A 22,483-nucleotide genomic window follows, 5' to 3' on the forward strand; every position below is an offset into this window, starting at 1 on the left:
ATGTTCAGCGCTTTTGAGTGGGGAACACGGCAGACACACCCTGAGTGCTTCCAGCAGCCAAAGGCAGCACATCCCCAACTGGCAAACTCCACTCTCAGACGTGGCAGAAAACAGCTGACTAGAAGGCTGAACATTAAATGAAAAAAGTATTTCCCTGAATAGAAAGGACCCAGGAGAAAAAGAATATTTTTCATTTTTTGTACAGGTATGAAAAGGCTCTGCTAACCAGAAAAGCTTTGGTGGTATCACAAAATAAAGGTGTGAACCTTACCTCAGCATGAGAGTAATTATGGATAAGCCATAATGTGTTCTCAGCTCCAGTGTGATGGTGTTTATATCTCAGGTATAGTGAGTTTAACTTTAGTGGGTTGGTGATTAAATTTAAGGTATATATGAATAATACATGGGGAATAAAATGGGGCATTATTATAGACAAAAGAAGTGAAATTACCAGTTGGAGATGTTGTTACAGGACTCTGAAAGTGCAAGCTTCCAGATGTTTATGTTCCCCAGCTTAAAAGATTAATGAGAACACTAAAGATTTATACCCAGCCCCTGGAGCAGAATTCAAGTGGGGTTTTCTAGGCATGAATCTCACCACTTCCTGAACGAGGCAATTTTCCAGGTTCAGTGTGGTTGAAGCTAATTTGCCTGGAATTACCTGGACTCAAAGCCATTTAAATTCAGTCTTGACAACCTCAAGGGAAACTTGCTGTGCTGGCACATAAGACATTTGAACCTTTGGAGGAATTTCATGGCATAAATAACAGTTTTCTGTATTTTGAACTCTTGGATTGGCAATGATTGAGTAGACTGCACTGCCCGTCGAGCTCTAAAGCTGCTTCCAGAGCAGAGAGAAAACAAACAGAAGGCAGTATCTTGACACATGACCTACTATTGCTTGCACTTCAAAAACTTTGTTGTTTTGATGTTATTTTTGTCATCTGTCACAACTTGGGTTTGAATGAAAGAATGAAGAAAATCAACCCAGCTCCATCATCCAATACCAGAAAACTAGCCTCCCATCATGGTAACACCACTTGAGTTGGAACACTGGGCAGCATTTTGCCAAAGCTGTGTCAAAATGCAGGAACTGATGTATTCCTACCCTTGCCAAACTGTAAGCCTACATTTCCACATCTCCACTACATTTACAGTATCCACTTAAAACATTTTATAGCAATTTCTTTTTTTCTTGACTGTCTCAATGTTTTGGCTTTCAGTAATACAAGGCTACTTGCTTTTGGAAAATTGGTTTTCAGGGAATCAACCAGCAAGACAGCAAGGTCCACACTTGCCTGTTCTTATTCATGATGACTGTGAATAAATACCCTCCACTCTGCCAAACAGCCCTTCTCACTAAACCAGCTTAAAACTCCTCTAATCCCTGAAGTGAGAGAAGATGGGAGCCACAGGGATAACCACTTCAACAGGCTAACCTGGTAACAGGTTCTCTCTTTCTCACAAACATCTCTTTTGTTTTTCCAACCCTCTTTAAAACAGCACCATTTTCCTTTACCCAGCAGGAGTTTGTGACCATAACATCCACGCAAATCACTTAGCACATCCAGCCAACACCTCCAGTTTCTAAGCCAAAAGAACACAAGGAAAGCCTCCAAATCAGCTGTTTTTTCACCAATACCTAGAACTGCCTCCTTCCTTTCCTCCTGCAACTAGTCAGGTAAGCCCAGCCTGCAGAGCTTGGTAGCCCCCCTCAGGGTGAGGTTGCCCCTCAGCTGCACAGGGTCAGTGCTGCTGTTAACCCTTCATGGGTGGCACAGTGACAAACCTTCTCCACCCAGGTTCAGAAGTGCATAAGTTTCATTCTGGTATGGGTTACCCAATAATTTTTTGGCCACTGCCATAGCTGACTGTCATTAGTCTATTAACATAAAGTTTATTGGAAAAAATCCTTATTGTAAATTCAATGCCCTGAATTGATTTTTGCCAACATAAGGATGCCTTGCTAAGAAGCAGCAGTAAGTTTTGACAGCCAAAAGCCTTGCTACCTGCTCAGAACGTTATAGTCAAAACTGTGTATGAATGACTTTTGTACATGGACTGATGTGCAGAGATGTTAAGCAGAAGCAGTCTCTCAGAAAACACTTATGACATTGCACAAATTAGCAGAACTTGCATATGTGTTGAGGATCAGAATCAGTTTAGCATCCAAGACATTTTTGGAAGCTCTCTTTGTCCCAGACACACATTTTAAACATTCCTGTTTCTCTGAGGAGTACAGAGTTTGGATGGTGCTTTTGGTAAGAAGCAGTAGATAAGTATTTTTATTGAACATGCTGCTTGCAAAAGCTCCTCCAGACCCTCTGCTTTTACTTAGCACGGAGGCACTGCCAGCGCAGTTTGTGCTGCTTAGAGCAGTTCAGCAGCAGCCCCCAGTGGGTTGCGTGTCATGTGTGTGCGTGCCAGCAACTCTCCACAGTCCCCTCCTCACTCAGAATGGGGGGCTTGCTGACATTTGATGCAAATGCTCAGAGAAGCAGAGAAGTGTTATAGAATTCAAATCCAGCTCAGTATGGATTGTATCTCACAGCACCTCTGTGAGAAATCAGGCTTGGCTCACTTAGACTAACCAAGTAGCTCCAAAACGGGATGAGATTTGCTGTATCAAAGCTGTCTCCTGCAGAGCTACTTGGTATACCTGCATTATGCTCTAAGCACCTGGTTGCGTGGACTTTATTATATTAAGGTGCAAAAATAGCTCTTTGGAAATCTGTAACCAAAAAAAAATATTTCCACATGTCTGGTTCAATGGGAGCAACCTGAGTGGAAGTAGAAGACCCCAGCTGGACCTGGCTTTAGGATAACTTCTCTCTCCTGTACCTCCTGTCATGGAAACACAGCCAGAGGAGGCAGGAGATGAGCACACACACAGCCATCACAGGTCTGGATGGTTTGTTGGCTCAGGCCCTGTGTGGCAGGACACCAGCTGTACTTGCCTGCGTCAGTGTCACTGCACCTGGGCAGTCAGTCCTGAGCTGTCCCTGCACCCACGGCACAAATAACTCACCTGTGGCTGACTGAAAGCTGGCCAAATCAGCTTCTAAAGGCACCTTTCTACTTGTGTGAACAGAAAAAAGGCAGCAGCCAAGAGATAAAGGAATAATTTCCTGCAGGTCTCCTTTCTACTTATTAATAGGCATCTATTCACTGACAATGCAAACAGAATAATAGTATTTCCTACTTTTATGTTAATAATGTTTAACTTAATAACTTCTGAAGGTGTTTGCTGCCAAGCACCAGGATATCAGATGAAGCCCATCATATAAAATGAGTCTGAGATGACTGTTTTTAAAAAAAATAAAGATTTTTTTTTTAAAAAAAAGATCTTTTACTTAAGATACACTGTGGAATCAGTGGATGAATGTATACATGTACATATGTGCACAAAGACATGCTAGATTATCATCAAAGTGGTTCATCTGATTTTACAAAGTACATGTGAATTCACTAGTTATTTCTTCCAGGAATATAACCCTACCTTCCATCCCCCTCTGCCCCCAGTTTAGAGACTTCTTTTACAAACTTTTTGCAAATCCTGAATGAATTCTTGGTCTGATTGGGGATAATGGCCATGGCAGCAGGAGGAGTCCCAGGGCACAGCCCGTGCTGGCTCAGCTCTGGGTCCAGCTGCCACGGGGTCCTGGGTCAGGTGCCAGCTGTGCTCACACCACAGTGAGCACTGCCCCAGCAGCAGCAAACCCTGCAAGGTGAGCCCTGCTCCCACTGCACAGCCCTCCAGCCACACCAGCTCCTTCACACCCCTCTGCACAGCCCTCCAGCCACACCAGCTCCTTCACACCCCTCTGCACAGCCCTCCAGCCACACCAGCTCCTTCACACCCCTCTGCACAGCCCTCCAGCCACACCAGCTCCTTCACACCCCTCTGCACAGCCCTCCAGCCACACCAGCTCCTTCACACCCCTCTGCACAGCCCTCCAGCCACACCAGCTCCTTCACACCCCATGGCACCCTCTCCCACTGCACAGACGTTTTCTGTGGGTCAGAACCTGGCCTGAGAGATGTCAGTCATTTGCTTCATGCCAGTTAAACTCAGGGACTAGCCTAGGAAATAGATATGGGAAAAGGTTTGATAATCTTTTAGCTGTATTAAAACATTAGTCCAATGCTTAAGTTTAAGAAGTGATAAGGTAATTTTAGGAACCACTCAAACCCTTGGCACAGGCCTTCCTGTGATATATGAGTTCCTTCATATTGGTCATGCACTATATATAGTAACTCCCCGATTTCAAAACATCACTTACGTGGTCAATATTCCATAAATTTTGACATTCCACTCTAAGGTTGATATCTACCTTTCATATGCTGCATTTATGTTCTCATTTGCAAACTATTAGCAGCGGTTTTATCCGATAGGCTGGATTACATTTGGAAAATCACCCTGGTGATTAAGTTGCTCTTACTTAAGTATTCAGAACCAAAACATGCTTATGATTATCATGGTAATTTTTTTTCTCTCTGTGCTACTAATTTGAGACAGAATAGTACTGATATTTGTTAAAATTGATTAAAAATAGTAATTATGAGAAAAAAACTGAATATTGTTTGCCTGAAAAATGAGAACAATGTAAGGTTTTTCTTTGCCTATTTTAAAAAACATATAGTAGTTGTTAATATTTTAATTTTTCGGCTCTGTGTAGTTTGGGTCTACTTGATAAAGCATACTTGAGATTATTATGGGATTTTAGATTATAAGCAGGACATCTATGATTAAAATATATTCTTTAAAAGGTTTTTTCTTTTAGTTATCTTTCACTTTCATCTGATGAAGGATAAGAGATAAAACAGGCTTTTGTTGTTTACTGTACATCTGGAGTATAAAAAAAGTGTTATATGAGGAAAGGATATTCCATTAAACACTATGTCAGACACATTTGCAGTCAAAATTCCAGAAATAGCAAGATGTAAGATAATTAAAATGTCTTCCAGGTCTAAACCATAGGGAGCTGGAGTTTTAATCATGAGGAGTATATTCATGAGAAGTTTCCTCTTTTATCTACATGATCAGATTTTGATGCTTTCTTTTAGGAAGAAATAAGATCCTGCTCTGGAGCACAAACGTTGTTATATTCCCTTCACTCACAGAATCAAACACTTCTGTAGAAATCCGCTTTTTTGTTTCCCTTTGCCTTAAGAAGGATGTGCAAGAAAAGTTCAAGCCCCATTTGTCCTCAAGGTACACCCATCCCTTTGGGTTCAGCCCACCTGGGAAGCAGCTGAGCAGGGAAAGCTTTCTGCACAGGGCTGCTGCCCCTGCCAGACCTGCACTGGAGAGCAAGGACCAGAGCTTTGTTTTACTGAGAGCCCCAGATCCATCCTTAAAAGGCTTAATAAAGTGCCTGGACAATAACAAGGCAAATGTAAAGGGGACATTTCTGCTGTGAGGACTTCACTGGGCTGTGGAAAAACTGGAATGAGCTTAGTGGGAGAAAAATAAGATTAGCCATTTTTTCATAGCTAGAAGATGGTTTCACAGCTAAAGCACTTCACTAATCTTATTTTCTAATTCCACCACATCTTTTATTAACTTATTTTTCATCTTGCATCCCCCCCACAACCATAACATTTAAATGATGATACACTAGTAACTGTACCATCTTAGTCTAGCCCTAGTCAGATCTAGTTATTGAGCAGTATTTTAACAGCCACGGTAATTTTAGGAACAATTTAGATCTAGGCTACGTTAAGAGAAAGGAAAACACATCAGTGCCAAATTAGGCTCTGATGAGGCTCTTGATCACTTTCCTTTCTCCTGACAAAAACAGAAGGTGCTAGTAATGCTGTGAAGGTCTGTGTCCCTGATGAACAGATGTTAATAACAAAGAGCATCTTCCCCATGTTAAATAGCCAAAAGAAGAGATATTGCAGCCATTGATAATGATGCCCATATATCATGCATGCTAAATCATGACTAAATAATTAAAATCTGTGCATGATACTTGTTTCAAGCAAGTAAAGCAGATCACAGTTTTAGTGGTCAGAGGAAATGAAATGCAGCTTTGCAGAAGTGATTGTCACTAAGAACACAGAGCACTATAAAATGCACAAAGCAAATTAAACTAGGAGAAAGACAATTGACTGTGAGCAGCTTATTCAGGACTGAGGGCTGGCGATTCAGTGGCAGTTTGCCTTCTGGTTATTTTAATGAATTGTTTGAATATGCATCAACGTAGAGAAAGTGAAAGGAGGGAGGTGATGAGCAGAAAGTTCTCCCAGGGTAAGGTTGGTGGCTGTGTGCTCCCTCTTGCTGGTGGCAGGGTCTCCTCTTGTCACTGCTCAGGCTCTCCACCCCTCTTGGCCACAGGATATCATGGATGGATAGACTGATGATATTGTCTGCAGTGGGGAGAATAGCTGAATAGAGTCAACTCTAGCCTGTTAACAAATGTTACGTGCTGTATTCTCTGTGGTCTCCACTTTACCACCTCTGCTGGCATTGGCAGGAACACTGGGATGATGGAATTGCCCCAGATTCACCCAAGAACACGTCACCCAGCTCCCTGTTTGTGCTGTGCCCTGCAGGGCCCCTCCCCAGCAGATCTCTCCCCTGCGCACATCTGTGTGCAGAAGTGGGGGAAGGCTCCATTTCCTGAGGCCTGCCCATGTGCTGTGGCCAGCTGAACTCGTGGAGACCCATGCAGAGCACAGCTTATCTCACGTCTCGTAAAATGAGGGCTACAAAGCCAGTGCAGCTTTGCTAGCTGTCACACAGACCTTTCCTTCAAAGCACGGGGAAGAAAAAAACCAAAACAACCGATTATTCAAAACATGAAAGAAGAATTGGTTGAAATTAAATTTTTCCTCCTACCCATTTATAGAAACAGATTAAGTGACTTTGAGGAATAAGAGAAAGTATCTGCTTCCTGAAAGGTATATTTACTTGCAGTATTAAAATCAAAGTTAAAGTGTAGCTTTTTACAAATTCATTTAAAACAGATTTCACTCGATAAATTTGCATAAGCACACACACAAAACTTTGACAACTATAGCAATAGGAATACTTTAGAGAATGAGTTAGTGACTTAGCTAACAATAACTAGCAATAATTAGCAACTTAGCTAACAATAATTGGGATATAAGTGGGATATTCCCAAGGAGGACCATGTACTCACCCATGTTGCTTTTCTAAGACTGCTCTTTGACAATCCAGATTCAGAGGGGTGGAGGGAACCAAACACATTTATATGTCATGATATCATGACAATCTACCCATTTTCTACCAGTTATAAATTTTATGAATATCTACATTACATGAAACTTTATTTTCAAACTGAAAAGTATAGAGAAGGGTTTCCCCTATTTCCCAGTTAGTAAACTGCTGATATAGCAGTACTGAGAAGAGTAAGTTGTATTTTCCTGGTGCAGTTGTGGTGTCCTGATATTAATTACAGAATAAACACAATGATACAAACAACTAACTTCTCATTAACATAATTTTTATATTATATTTTTCTATTATAACCATTCTTTTAGTTTTAAAGAACTACAGTAGCAAACATATACATACCTACTTTAATTTTGATATCTTTAAACATGGTACTCTTTTCTTTTCACATGCACCACAGAGACTTTGTGCTGATTAATGTCAATGCATTTCAGTTAGAGAAGTTTTAGTTTTGTGATTTGTCTAAGGCATTTATTGGAGTCTTTTGGGAATGTGCTCTTTATTCTGTTTCTTGCTCCATCTCCTGTAATCTTACATGGTTTGGAGTGCTGCAGGTTAATGATGTAATTTAATCAAAGATTATTCTTTCTAAGCAGTCATGGTTATAGTCAAAGATTATGGCAATGGAGTTGTTAAAAGGACTTGAAATAATGGCAAGAGATCAACATCACTTCAAAAGTGCTGCTACGTGTTCTGACTCTGAAAGTGGAGATCCACTGTTTGCATCTTTGTGAGAAGCCAAAAATGTTTTTTAAAAATTTGAATTAAAATACACCTGTGGCACATCAGGCAGCCCTCTGGGAGAGGAGATACAAATGGAACATGGTTTAGGTCTCTTTTATGTCACTGAAAGTGTATGCTTTGGTTTGGACACTGACAGTCCATGAGGAGTCTTCCAGCTGAAATGAAACAACAGAAATAACAGCATCTATTCTTTTTCTTTTTATTTTTTTTTACTCTTTTATTCTAAACTTATATTTTCCTTCATCCTGGTAGGTATTTTTTCTTTTAACAGCCACTAATTACTGTAAGTTTTAGTTACTAGTACAAGATGGAGGCTTAGCTTTATAATCTGGCCAAGATCTGAAATTATTTCCTTTAGATGTATCTATGTAGTTTCCACTGTAAAATAAACTGTTGGAAAATGAAGTGTGTCAACTTCAGATTTCTTCTCAGAAGCCTAAAGAAGAACTGTAGTGTTGGACTGGCAGTTGAAGGTGAATCTTGAAAGCTCAGAGGATAAAAGTAAACCAAAATCCATATATTTCAGGTTATAATTTTAAGCAGTTACCTTTCTGTTCAAAAGGTATTTGTGTGTGAGTTAAAAGAGGAAAAAAAGCACAAAAGAAACCCCTATAACACATTTGAGCATCATAAAGCAATTCTTTAGGGTAAAATAACAACTGTGAAATTTCCAAACACTGTAAATAAAGTGGAGAAAATTATTTTAGCAAAAGGATATTTTAACAACTAGGAAAATGCTCTTCATTGTAGCAAAAGGAATCTTAAACTAACATGACAAGGTACAGGCAAAAATTAATATTATACGCTAATGTTCTTTTTAGTGAGTAGCTTAGGTTGATTTATTCATTTAGGTAATTATGTACCACAATATTAGTAATTCAGAGTAAAATTGAATTAGGAAACACAGAATAAATTGAAACTGCAGTCATATTTCTTTCTCACTGTGTAAGGAACAGAGATGTATTGATGTAAGTTCTAAGTGTACAGCGTAAGTTAAATTCCCTAGACTGCAATTTGATCAAAAGGCATTAGACATTTACTTAGGCTATAATAGGTCCTTGCCATTGGATGGCAGTAAAATTCTACATCAATCACTAGAAGCAAAGTGAACCTAGGAAAACAATGGGATTTTTCCTTTTTTATGTAAGAGTAGAAAGCTTGAGGGGGGATGGTGTTCTCTTAAATGCTGTGATAAGCACTAATATTAAAATATGTTTCCCTTTTCTACGTTAGGAGCACTTTGGAAATAGTAAACTCAATTTTCTATTATGTGGAAAATCATTTCTTTCTTCTTGAAAAGAAAATAAAATCTGAGCACGTTGAAAAGACAATGCAAATTTATTCTGTTTATTGCTACCAATCTATCAGAGGTTTATAAATATATATAGTGTACTTTTTTTTACTCAACAAGATTTGTTATATTTCACACGCAATGGAAATTATTTTTATAAATAATCGACCTTCTGTGGTAGCATTGTAGTAGAATAACCCCTCTCTTTTGTATCCATTATTACTGCAAATACTATGACCAAAAGAGTTCCCTTTCTAATAAGGAAAATATCCATCCTTTCTGTGTGCACATGACACAGAACATGTAAGGAAAACACCCTCTGTGTAGACAGAGCCTTTCTGTACAGCAGTTTCACATCACAGGCCATGTTTCACCACCTTTGTTCAGACCCATACCAGGATCAACAACCACTCAGCTTTCTGGAAATCTGCTCTACGAAGCAATTCAGTTTCTACCAGTGATCAGCACTGAAGATTTACAACTCATTAAAACAAAAGGTCTCAGTTTAGCTCTGTGCCTTGTCCTTGACTGGTAATGTCAAGATTTAGACCAACAATAAGTACATCTTTCTTATTTTTTTTTTTAATTGATATTATAACCAGCTAAGAATAAGGTGCAGCTACCATGTTCTTATAATTCCATTTATATAAACTGCACATTTAGTAAAGAGAAAAAAAATTATCATCAGACAAATTATCCTGCAACATTCATTTTCCACTTCCTATTTTGGGAAGCTCTACATGTAAATTAGTTTCACTTTTAAATGTACAATTCCAGATCAAAGAAAATCAATAGGAATATTACAAATACAATTACTATCACAGTAATTACAGTAGTTTTTGGCTGGACCCGTATCATACCAAAAATAGATGTGTTTAGCAAATATAGAGAATTATATTTTAACAGGACTGAACTAAATAGAGCAAAAAATGTGTTCAGCATATGGTCTCACATGAAAAAATACAAATTCTCATGTCTTCATTTAATGTTTTTTAAAAGAAAATGTTATAAATTTAGTATCTTGAATTACAGTCTAAATAGCAATAAAATAAATCAACTGTTTTCCACAGTGTAGTCAGGGTGGTCTAAAAAAAGCTAAGGGCTATTAATCAGAATTTCCTGGGATCAAACCACAGACTCCCTAGAAATTTATTCACTCGCTTTATATTTAGAATCTGTTAAAACTTTATAGCTTTTCAAAGTTCATATTAGGCATTAAAATTTGGAAATCTATTAACAAAAATTGTTATGGAAAAAGAAGAGAGAAATTAACTTATCACAAACTCATTCTTAGGAAAGAATGTGTAAAATATGCTCAATGGAACCATACTAGTCTGGGGCTTATGGCAGTGACTGAGAAGTGAAGCAATGCCATAAACCCGGTGGTACAGTCTTAGTTTCACTCACAAGGACTTGTAATTCCAGTGCTCCTGAGCTGAAATAAGAAATCCCCTGCAGAACTATTTCTCCCCCATGTTAAGGCCATGATCCCACAACTGTGCTATCAACTTTGGGGGTTTGAGCAGTACCAGCTAAGTCAGCTGAATTACTCATGTATTTAAGATAATCATTTGCTGGCAGGATCAAAAGTGTAAGATTTTGTTGCTGAAATCCCCTGAGACTTAGTGCTTGGGCCTAAATCTTCTGAGGTCCAGACACTATAAATTCACTTCTATTTAGTGAGCCTGAACAGCCAGCAATTGGCTGTTCATAGTCTTCTCATATTTGTATTTAGCCCAAGAAGTGTCATTAAGACTCATAAGCAGAATTTCTTGAGGTGTTCAGAATTCTTAATGTACCAGAATTTGAGATTTTCAGCATCTCCCAGTGGGATTTGGTGCAATATGGGATCAGACTGCAGCTGAAATAAAATTTACAGTGCTGTGATATGTAAAATAAATCTGTCAAAAGATCATGTTCTTCTAGAGTCATGTATTAAGCCTACAGTTCCATGTTAGGAAGAAACTAAACAAATATTATACTATAATCACTCTTGGTGATACAAATGAAGCCCATGCAATATCTAAAAACCTTTCTACTGCCATGCAGACACTGCTGTCCAAAAATCTGATCTTACTTCAGTCCTACACCAAACTAATTCTACTTTTCTTTTGAGCTTCTAACTTGCTATGATGTAAAAAAGCCCATGGTGTTAGTGTGAATATTCCAGGAAGCTTTACCCTAATCTTTGAAAGCATGCTTTAGATTTTGAAATAGGAAATTATTCAGTTTGTGCTTTTATAAACTTTAAACAAAAATGGGATCACCAGATATGAACAAGTGTATTTTTTAAAAAATATTAGCACAAATTAAGAAAAAACAATTTCTAAGGCAATTTTTTATACAGAGTGAACAACTGCACATAATTGTGCCAAACTTGAGAACTGTACTCACTTTTTGGTGAAAAACTATAATACATATACCTCAATTTCAAAAATAAAAGCACCTTCATTAAAAATAAAGGCCTCAAGAAACACTAAGACAGACCCAAGGCTCAAGTAACTAAAAAACCACTAAGATTGGACCCATGGTCAAACAGCAGCAGGCTTAAACTGGCTCTTGTTAATGACCAGCTGTGGCAGCTGTAGGTTAGTTATTATTCTGCTTTCCAGGTATAAGAACTTGGGGTGATGTCCAGATATTCGAGCCACTCTGTGTGTTCTGTGGGGAAGAAAAAAGGTGTTGGGAGAGCAGTAGAAAAGCAATAGTGAGACATCCTATAAAGCAAATGAAAGTTTCAGAGCCAGATGAGCTGTGGACATCTGACTAATAAAGGGTGGGTAGAATGGGGTTGGGGAAAGTGGGCAGAGAATAAAGCAGTAAGGCAGGAAGTTGTAGAGTCAATAAGGTGGACGGAGCAGTGTTGAAATGTCAATGAGTCATCGCAGTGGGAGGCAGCTGGATTGCAGGTGCTGAGCTCTGGGAACTATGGCAACACCAGCAGAAAGTTTTCTGAATGCCAGAATTTAGTGCCATCATCAGAGGGCAGGGCTGGTGTTAGGCAGGTGCTGAGTGCTCCTGTTAGCACCCCAGCTTCTCTCTGGTCCTGCCAGACCTTCCTTCCAGAGAAAGAGGGATAATAACCAGGATTTTCACACATTCTCAAAAACTGCTTTCCTACCATCAAAACAACCTATTTGTTACTCAAAATCTTTATTATTCTAAATCATTTCAGATTAAATTATGGCCTAGCATAACCGTACTAGGAGCAAATTTCAACTGAGGACATTAGAAATAAAGGAAGGACTTCAGTTATGCTTCTTAAAACTCCGGTCTTTAAAAAGGTAAATAATTACCATGCAAAGCCTATTTCCCTATGAAAATCTCAGCCCAAGACCCATAGCTGGAGCAAGCAGACACTTACTTTTCATGAAGTTCTAGGGAACTGAAACCTACACTTTATGATTTTCTAAGTTGCTATATTGATTGGTAACATACCGCTTTTATTTCCTTGAAAAGTAACCTGTAATATCAGCAGCTCAAACTTCAGGCACCTCAAAATAGAAAGATCATGTAGGTGACACACATCTGAAGAGGGAATTCAATATGCAATGACCAGCTGGAAAAGTCTGTTTCTTGCTCCTAATTTTTTTTTTTGTGTGATAATAATATTATTCTAATTCCCAGAACTGGTCTCAGACCTCAAGATCTCTGTTGTCTATGTAAGATGCCAACTGAGAATGCACAGAATGTACAGAAGGAGAAGGACTGAAGTGTTGGCCCAACTCTGACACTGCAATCAGCTGCTCTTCCCCCACAATGAGGTATTGGTCACACTGAAGCAGTTTGTAAATTTTTTGTACAAACTGAAATAATTTCCTAGTCTCTTTTATACTTGCACATACCCTAAACATTCCCCCGAGGGAATCAAGAGGCTGAAACTTCAATCTTATATTATTATGTTGCGTTGTATAGCTGATGTGACTTGATAAAAGTTAATTCTTAGTATCTCATTTTATCAGTTGCAGCATTTGTGCACGCAGAAGACTTCCAAAACACAGACAATTTTTGTTGACTCTCAGAGAAGAAGAATGAAGGTTCTGTACTTCCAAACGGGTCTCTCCCTGCTCCTACAGGATGTACATTCCTTCAGTCAAGTAACAGGCACAAAATTATGCCAAGAAGTCATTAGCTGTAAAACAAGTAGCAGGAACCAGGTGCTAAAAATAGATTTTGAAGACAATCAAGTAATTTAGGAACTATGATACTTTTACTTGATACGACTAATTACAAAGAGTAAAAAAACTTGTCAAGAATCCAGTAGCTCAAGAAACAACTCTGCCCAGAAACAGCAAAATGCAAATTGTCTGCAAGAGCACTCACTAGAAGCATTTCTCCCAGATTCTATTAACTAGAATCAGCTCCAGGTTGTCTCCAAAGGATGTCTCCAGTGGAGCAGGTCTGGTAGGGAGGACACAGGGCTCAGCTCTTGGCCCTGCCAGGTTTCCCTCTGGCTTGGTGTGCCCAAAGCACCAGGTGTGTGACTGCAGGTCCCTGCAGCCACCACACAGCCCTCTCCGTGGGGATTAAGCACATCTAATAGACCTCTGGTTGCCAATGGATGTTTTAGTTTCCTGAGCACAGACTTTCACACATAGACAAGCCCCAAGTTAATTTCAAGTCATGATTAGTTTTTGACAACATTTAAGATCTCTGAATTGGTATTTATTTTGAGGCTCTTGATATGCAAATCACTTATGCTAAATTCTGCAGCTTTGACTCAGTTTAGATTATCAGCGTTTACCTGCAAACATTTGAATAAACACAAGTGAGACCATCCTTTAACAACCCTTTTAAGATCAAAGAGTCAGTATTCTGCCTTTGAGGCTTGTCAGTTTAAAACCTGCACTAACAATTAAAGGAATCCTCCCCCTCCTCTCTGCTGTCTTCTTCCCTCCCAAAACCAGGAATGAAAAGATTCCACCCTGCAAGAAATGTCCAGTTTTATATGAGAACTTCTCATTAATGAGTAAACATGCACTGTTCTGCAATATTGTTTCACTGCTCTTCTGCTTAATGGGCTCCATCCTGCATGGCTAAAATCTCAGGATAAAAAAGGGCTCTGGTGAGATCTAAGCTTCCATTAAGAATTTGATTTATTTTGTGCTATTTCACTAGGAATACCCTAAGATTTTTTCCATCATAGTTAATGTCAGAATGCCATAGGAAAAACGCAGTGAATAAGTATTAATATGCTTACTGCTGACATCCCTCAATCAATAAAATGGAGTTTTGTGCTTCTTGGCTAGGTAGAATAGAACGTTGTATTTTTCATAGGCATACAAAACATTTGCAAATCTGTGGAATAATAACTAAAGAAAAATTGCATGTCTTGAAACACATTTTTATTACTCAACAGTGACATTTCTGCTAACATCACTGTCCTCACTGGCATGGAGAGACTGTAAAGAAGACAAGAGCAACCTTCTCTGCTCTGTATAAGAAACTATCTTTTGGTTGTTTCAGAAGCAAGACTATACTCAGCATCGGTTCTGGAGAACTTACATTTTCTATTTTTTTAAAAAATATAAGTTTTCTATCTGAAAATATTCCATAGCAGGATAGGGTTGTTGGCTGCTCCACGGTCTGACAGTGTCTTGACTGACACACCTCTTCAGCTACATTTAGCAATAGGAATAGCTGCAGAACACTTCAGAGTATTCAATCTGTTTTACAGAGCTGTGGTGCTGTTTTTCTCTTTAAAAAGTAGCCACCCCATGTATGGGGTGGGTGTAGCCACAAATGCTGCTGGTGCTGGGGCTGTGCTTCACCTGCCCCACCACCCTCCTCTCATTCTGAAAGAGTGGCTTGGAGGGATCAGGACCATACAATGATATAATTTTGCAACCACAAAGACAGAAAATAGTATTTTATGTGTTATTTCCATGACTCTGGATAGGTGGGGTTAAACATAAAAAACAGGCCATCCTCTAGCTGACCTAAAGCAAAAGCTATAAGCTTGCATGTAGAGAAGGATATTAGAAGTATAAAAATTAGAAGTAAGCCGTATGAATGAATACAGACTGAACTCATAATGGATTCTGAGTCACACTAGCTTTGACTTATGGTTCACTGCTTTGCCCACACTTCGTAATTTTCTCCAGTGTACAAAGCAAAAAGCCTGTTGATAAAGCATAAATGCATTTATATATCTATATTTTCTGACCATTTCTTTGTGAAAACTTCAGTATTTTGACTAGTCACCATTGTTTCCGGTACACACACAAAATAATTTTCATTAGAGGATATGTTCAATGGTGACTACTCAAAAGCCAGACAACAAAGTCTTTGTTGTAATGGACAGCTAAGATAAAAGTCTGGGAATTCATTTGGGAAAACCAGTACATGAGTAGTTGCAAACTAAATTAAAATTAAAAAAACATAGAGAGTATATCTTCTGACTGTATAAACATAGTTTGTTGTTGTCTGTCTGCTTCTCTTCCCCCCTTGCAGTAAGGTCTTTGCACAGACTTCAGTGTGCTCGGTAGTGCTGTGTGCTGCTCCTGTGACTCTCGTGGATTTCTGAGACACTGTGAGCTCGGTTACTGGCTTATGCCAGCAACTGAAGTGGCATGAAATAAATTAAAGCCCATGTTCAATGAATACCACCTTAGCTGCTGAAAAATAACTTGGTATTTTCAGACCTCTGTGAAGCTGAGTGTTTGTAAATAAAACAGTTCTGTCTTTGAAAGACAAATTACACACTAAAAACTAAACTAAAAACTACAAAGCAAGTTTTCCTTGTAAACATTTACTAATGCTTGAGGAAAAACTTGCAATTGCATCAGTGGGATGTTAATAAAATATCACAAAATATGTAAACTAGAGAGATATTGGATATTATCAAAACACATCAAAATATTTCACCTGCAATCAAGAGTTCAAAACAACCTCCAAGTAGTAACTGCATTTATTATGGGTATCACTGTGTAGTCTGAAAAATATAAGACTGTGTGAATTGGATTGACAAGGAAAAAATTCCCAGAGAGAGGCAAAGTTTAATGTCTTAGAAATAAAGCAGAAAGTTATATAATTGCCAAGCAGTCTTTGCAACCCTTGCCCAGAAGGGCAGTGACAGACCCTCTCAGAAGGAATAATAGGAGTCGAGTCTCAGAAAGTCTTTATAACTCTGTATTTCCCTGCTGCATAATGTTCATTAGGACTTGACACATTTTCTAGAGAAGCCAGCTCAATCATTTCTCTTCATTTTGGCTAAGGAAATCAGGGGCAGCTCAAGTGAATACAAGAACTACATTTGCATGGGATTCTTCCACTTTCGTTTCAATTGCCAAATAAATCGGGAGTTTCATGCCTTCACATGGTAAAGAGGACAGGACCCTAGCATAGGGTAACATAAGCAAAAAGCAGAAGACAAAAAGGCAATAGGAAAAGTTGGGAAAAAAAGAGGTCACAGCAAGTCTTGCAGTTGCCATAGGCCCCTTTATTCATGCCTTTACATGGTTATTTTTATATGTATTTATTCATACGTGATTAAGTTATCCCAAAGCTGAGGAAATGTGAAATTAGATCTGAAACAGATTGTTACAAAAGAAGGGAAAACTGAGGACAAGATGCCCACACCAGAGAAATGACAGAGTGTGGGGAGGAGGAAGTGGAAGATCAGAGGGTTGAAGATAATTGGCCTAGAGACAAGGGACAGAGGCATCAGGTGTTTGCTGTGGCAGGGAGAGCTTGGTCAGAGTGAAAAGATTCTCTGAGAAGGCAGGGTGTAGGCTCAGACAACCAAAAACTCCTGAATGGTTGGTAAAACACTGCTACTGAAACTTTTGTGGAAACCTGGGGTTTGGAGAACTCAAGAAAGACGTGGGGAATATTCTTGGAAGACCTTCTGAGGTGATGAAGAATATTCTCTCAGGAATATTCTCTCAGGATGAAACTGGGGAGGTCTCAAGCCTCACAGCAGCCAGGAGTCCCATTCTAATCTTTCCACACATGCACTGCATCTGCAGCCCCATAAGGGGTATCTACAGAGCTCTTGGAGATGGTCAAGAGAAAGAGTTTTGTAAGTCATAACCTTTTCTTTATTGGGCAGACCTAGAAATGCTGCTGCCTTTGAAAGATATAAATGAGACAGAATGGGATCAATCAATGTAGTTATGACTCGTGCATTCTATTGTATTTTTTTGTCACAGCAAAATAACTTTTTTTATATATATGTATACATATGTACATAATAAAAATAGTCTATTTTATTATAAAATAGAAATAAAATGCCTATTTCTTAAACTAAAACTTAAAATATTACAGGAATTCATAAAATTATGCAGAAATTAATTCATAGAATAATCTGCACAGTAAGAAATCCAAAATTTTTTTTAGAACTGGTATCTGACAACACCATTGTCTTTAACTACATAACTTTAATTATTTTATGAGGCAAATCCCAAAATTTCTAAATGTGAAGAAGAGATTTAATATTAATCATTTTTAGGCATCAAGGGCTAATCACAGAAGTCTTTGACGTGGGACCACAGAAGTGAGAGAGCTGCTCCAGTTTCTTGAGTGCACACAGCCCAGCTGAATGGGTTACCATGATTCAGGAAAAAGTAATAAACTTATTACTTCTATAAGACTTTTTTTTTTGTTACACTGTAATGATACATATATATCACAAACATAACAATTAATAATATCAGTACTGTCTTAGCATCAAAAATATGCTAATTCTGCCTGGAAATCCCTTTGAGAGCATTCTGTGGAGAAAAACTAAGTAGATATGAATGTGGATTGCCTAAGATATATTTTGAAAACAAAAGACTTAACTAACAGGGTTATGACAGAAAAATACAGAAGTTGTTCTTGTTTGTGTGTTCCTACTTGGAAAGCTGTTGGGAAAATTTTGCCATTATCCTAAAGGGAATACAAATGTGTCTGTTTTAATGTTAATAACTATGTCTGCTTTATGAAACAAAGATGTCTATGTAGCAGCAAAGTGAGTTCCAAACAGAAAAGACAAACTTCTACTGAGAGCTGACGTTAAAAAATAATGGATAGAAATATTTCCATGGAGCTTGGCAGGAATATGTACACTGTAGATGAACAACTGTTTTAACAAATGTTCGATAGAAGTATCCAGAATCCAAGGAGGAAATAGCATAACTACTGATGTCTGATTGCATTAGGATCAGAACCAATGCACTGCTAAATTATCACAGGATATTTTATGAACTGTTATTGATGATTTAGTGGCAGGCTAGGTTATGTAGCTTACAAGCTGTCACCTTTAAGGTGAAGCCAAAAGCGAGCCCAAGGATATATTCTAAAAGAAAATGTAACAATTATTATAGCATGTGTGTCAGCAAAGTTCACATGATTCATTGTCCTTCTGGTAATAGGAAAGCTGTCAGTGGGTGCTCTTGGGCATGGTTCAGCTAACTATATAAAGAATGTTCTCTTAAACATTCACCTACGGCTTGGGATTCAGAGGTTGCTTGTCTGATTAAATGGAAAGGAGGTAATTTAAAAGCATCTTCCTTTCCAAATATGTTACTGTCAATTGGCTTTGGTTCAGAGGTTTCCAATCTGAAGTACATGAGGCAGCTGCAGAAGAACTCTATTAATATTCCTGCATAAAATGCTTTCTTAGCCCAGGTCAGCTCCCCTATGCACTTTTGATGTATTAGAACTTTAATGTTCAACTGAATTGACAAGTGATGGGTTTTACAATCAATGTGCACAAAGGACATGCCATTCCCAAGCAAGCTCAAGATTTATTAAATATAATGATAAAGAGGAGCATGTCAGGTGGAGGCTACTGTGCAGTGTTTTGTTCCTCTGTAGTTCATATTTTGTGGAAGTTACATCTGTGATATCATCTGGTTTAAAACTGGGCTGCAGCTCAGCTCTGTTTCAGTATTAAGTAAATGAAAGCTTTGAATAGTTAAAATGCAGAGTGTCAACCTGAGTGCTTAAGAGAGGGAAAAATAAATCTGTGGCATATTTTCCTTAATGTTTTGCCACAGGTTGATTTCTGAGCTCTCAGCACAGATGTTTTAAATATGATATAACCTATTTGTTCCGATGTTCAATGCTAATTCTTTGGGAAATATGTACTAAATTAGGGGAGGTTATGTTTTCTTGTGATGAAGTAGCTCAGCTCCCACCAGTGTTTGCTGGAACTTTCTCACTGCTTTGTGCTGGGTTTTTTTTCTTTAATGGGTGATGTTGGAATGAAGTGGCAGGGCCTTTCAGAGCAAGGCTGACTTACAGTAGTTTTTGTATAATGCTCTACAGATGTAGATGTTCCCCAGATGTGAACAGACTAGAAACTTAGTTTTGTCTCTGGGTATTCATTCACCATATAAATCTCCCAACACATTCTTATCTGCTATGTAAATAAGATGTGGAATTCCAATAGTGTCTCAGCCTTCTACAGCAGATGGTATAGTGAGATTTACCACACCATTACATTTAATGGGATTGAATTCATTTGGATTTCTTGATGTTCACTCTGTCCTTCTCTGAGCAGCAGTGTTGCCAATGTTCCTGATTATATATGATTTGAGAGAGTGCTTAAAGAAGAAAAAACCCTTTATCTTAGAAATACGAGTATTTTCTGTCAAATTTTAAAGTGTGTATGTATTGCATTTCAGAGGATTTATAAGCCCTATGAGAGAAGGATATTTAATGAATATTCAACAAAGAACTTGAAGTCATTACATTTGAAGATTTTTGTAAATATCAGCTATCCAGTTAACTGTTTTAGTACTAGCATCATTATATATTCATTTGGAAAGAAATGAGCTTTTTACCTCATCACATCAGTTTAGACAGAGTGAAAACAAGAAAGAATCTATGTAAGAAAAAAAAAAGAATATTTTAAGAAGATATTTGAAATAGAAGTTTTTGGATTTCATTTCAAAGCAAAAATTGGCTCCCCATATGCAATAATGACACTAAACTAATAAATAATAGTCAAAATTGAAGTTCAAACTGACACTGCTGAAACATAATTTAAAATGACATTGTAAAACACCGTCCTATTCTTGTAGTATATGCTATTTTCAAAAAATGCTATTGCAAATGCCTTGATCTGCTTGTTCCACAAAATGCTGTGTACCCAAAATGACATTTAAATGTATACAGATATCATATGTAGTCAGCTATTAGATGATGTTTTAATTTATTTTGTCTCCTTAACATTCTATCATTTCTGCAATATCTTATGTGGCCTAAATTTTACTCAAACCAGTCTTATGAATTTTGTCTAGCTACTGCTACCATTCCTCACAATAGTCATAAACCACCAAAATAACAGGACAGCTGGATGAGAAAAAATGTTTCTTTTTATAATGAAACCTGAGGATTTCAGAGTTCTTCTACCTCAAAAGCACCCAGCTATTCTAGTTAGGTTAAAGTTGTTTCTAAGACCAGGCTTCAGGCTGAAGAGATCTGAACTGTTTGATAAATTGTTTTATGAATTTAAGCCAGCCATCTGATCAGCAGTGACAGGCTCTGTACTGCAGTGCCAAGCAAGGCTAGCAATAATGCTGAGTCTACATGCGTGAATGAAAAAGCTTTAATTAGCAGAGTGAATGGAAAACATCTCACTTTTCTCAATAGCCTATAGAGGCAATACCAGCTCTACAGCTGATCTGATTTACACCCAGAATTCCTATTCCATTGGGCACTAAAATTTTTACTTTTATTTAGAAGGTAAATAAAAAAATGCAGTGTCAAACTTCTGAAACTATTGGACCACATGAGGAAACCTCTGAAGTACTGATTTTTTTTTTTATCTAAATAGTATAGAATAATGGGATAAAGAGGTGCTTCCACCAAGTCACCAAGCTCAAAGTGAACAGAGCTATAACCATGCTAGGAGCTCTGGGCTGGAGCTCCCAGGAGGAGGCTGGAGGGGACTAGAGCTGCCTCTGCCCAGCTCCCCCCATCCTGAACACTTACAAAGTGCAAATCCAAACTGTCCTCTTAAAAAGGGTGTGTTTATGAGAGACAGAGTTTCAATGGAGAAGTATTCAGCAGGAGAGCTAAGCAAGCTGCAGTTTCTGGCACACCACCCTCCCCCAGCATCACCTGACAGGTGAGCAGGATTTCCCAGCACACGGGTTTTGCTGGGAGTCCTGGGGAAGGCACAGCAAGAGCTGTTTCAGCTGTTGCACAGGGATCACACATTGTTTGATGACTCTGAGCACTAACAAAGTTTAACCACTAGGAAAAAAAAAAATAGAGAATCTAAAAAAAAACATGGAAGAGACAGTATGGCAGCCCTGATTCATCTCTGCTATAGTTTAGAGTAAAAGTAAGAGCATTATAGATTATGAGACTTCACTGACAAACCTTTTCCCCCTTCACACACAGTCTGTGAATTGCTTCTTCACTCCCTGCCTTTGATGGCAATTAGATCAGACTGTCAGTATATCTCATTTTCCTATTGCTCACCCATAGCTCTTGTTGATTCTACCTAAGCTATTAATGATAGACAATATATTGATGATAAATCTACATTGGTGTTAGGGAAATCAGCTACACAACATTGCTATAGGCCCTGAGGAGTTTTCCTACTTTCTTTGATTTATTAATGGTAAAGAGTGGATTTAAGGCTGGTTCTGTTTGTGAGAAAAACAAACAAACTAACAAAAAGTCTTGTGGTTGGTTTCTCATGCTTTAAAAACAAAACAAAAAGGCCATGATAATGCTCAAGCACCTGTTGTTTTTCAACAACAATTTCAATTGTTGACAAATTGAACAACAGTTGAAAAGAAAAATTTTCAATTTTTATAGGCAAGGTGAAAAAGTTAAGGGGAGAAGAAATTTCCATGCAAAACCCCAAAATTCATCTATATACTAATCCCATTTTTTGCATGTTTTCTATTTCCTTGGAAGATTGGCATGCATTTTCACTGAAATTATTCTGAAAAAAAAAAAAGAACACGGTATTTAATTAAAAAGTGGATATTATCTCTGTCTACTTTTAAGTTTCTCATTTAGATTATTCTATAAATTTATAGGTTTTGGTGTTATAAGATGATGCCATTGACTTAAGTCAGTGTTTTATGTGCTGGGCATGTCTTCAACAGCCATCACAGAGCTGCTACCCCAGTCCAGCTTCACTATTACACAAGACTTGAAGACTCCCCACTTTGGGTAGGAAAAACAACCAGAGTCTTCCACTAGAGTACTTATAACAGCAACTCCAGATGGGAAAACATTTTGAAATTATGGAGAGCTTGTTTCTACATCTTTGATCACACTGAGTAACTTCT

This window comes from Cyanistes caeruleus, chromosome 10 (assembly GCF_971803275.1).
Source record: "Cyanistes caeruleus chromosome 10, bCyaCae1.hap1.1, whole genome shotgun sequence".
Lineage (NCBI taxonomy): Eukaryota > Metazoa > Chordata > Aves > Passeriformes > Paridae > Cyanistes > Cyanistes caeruleus.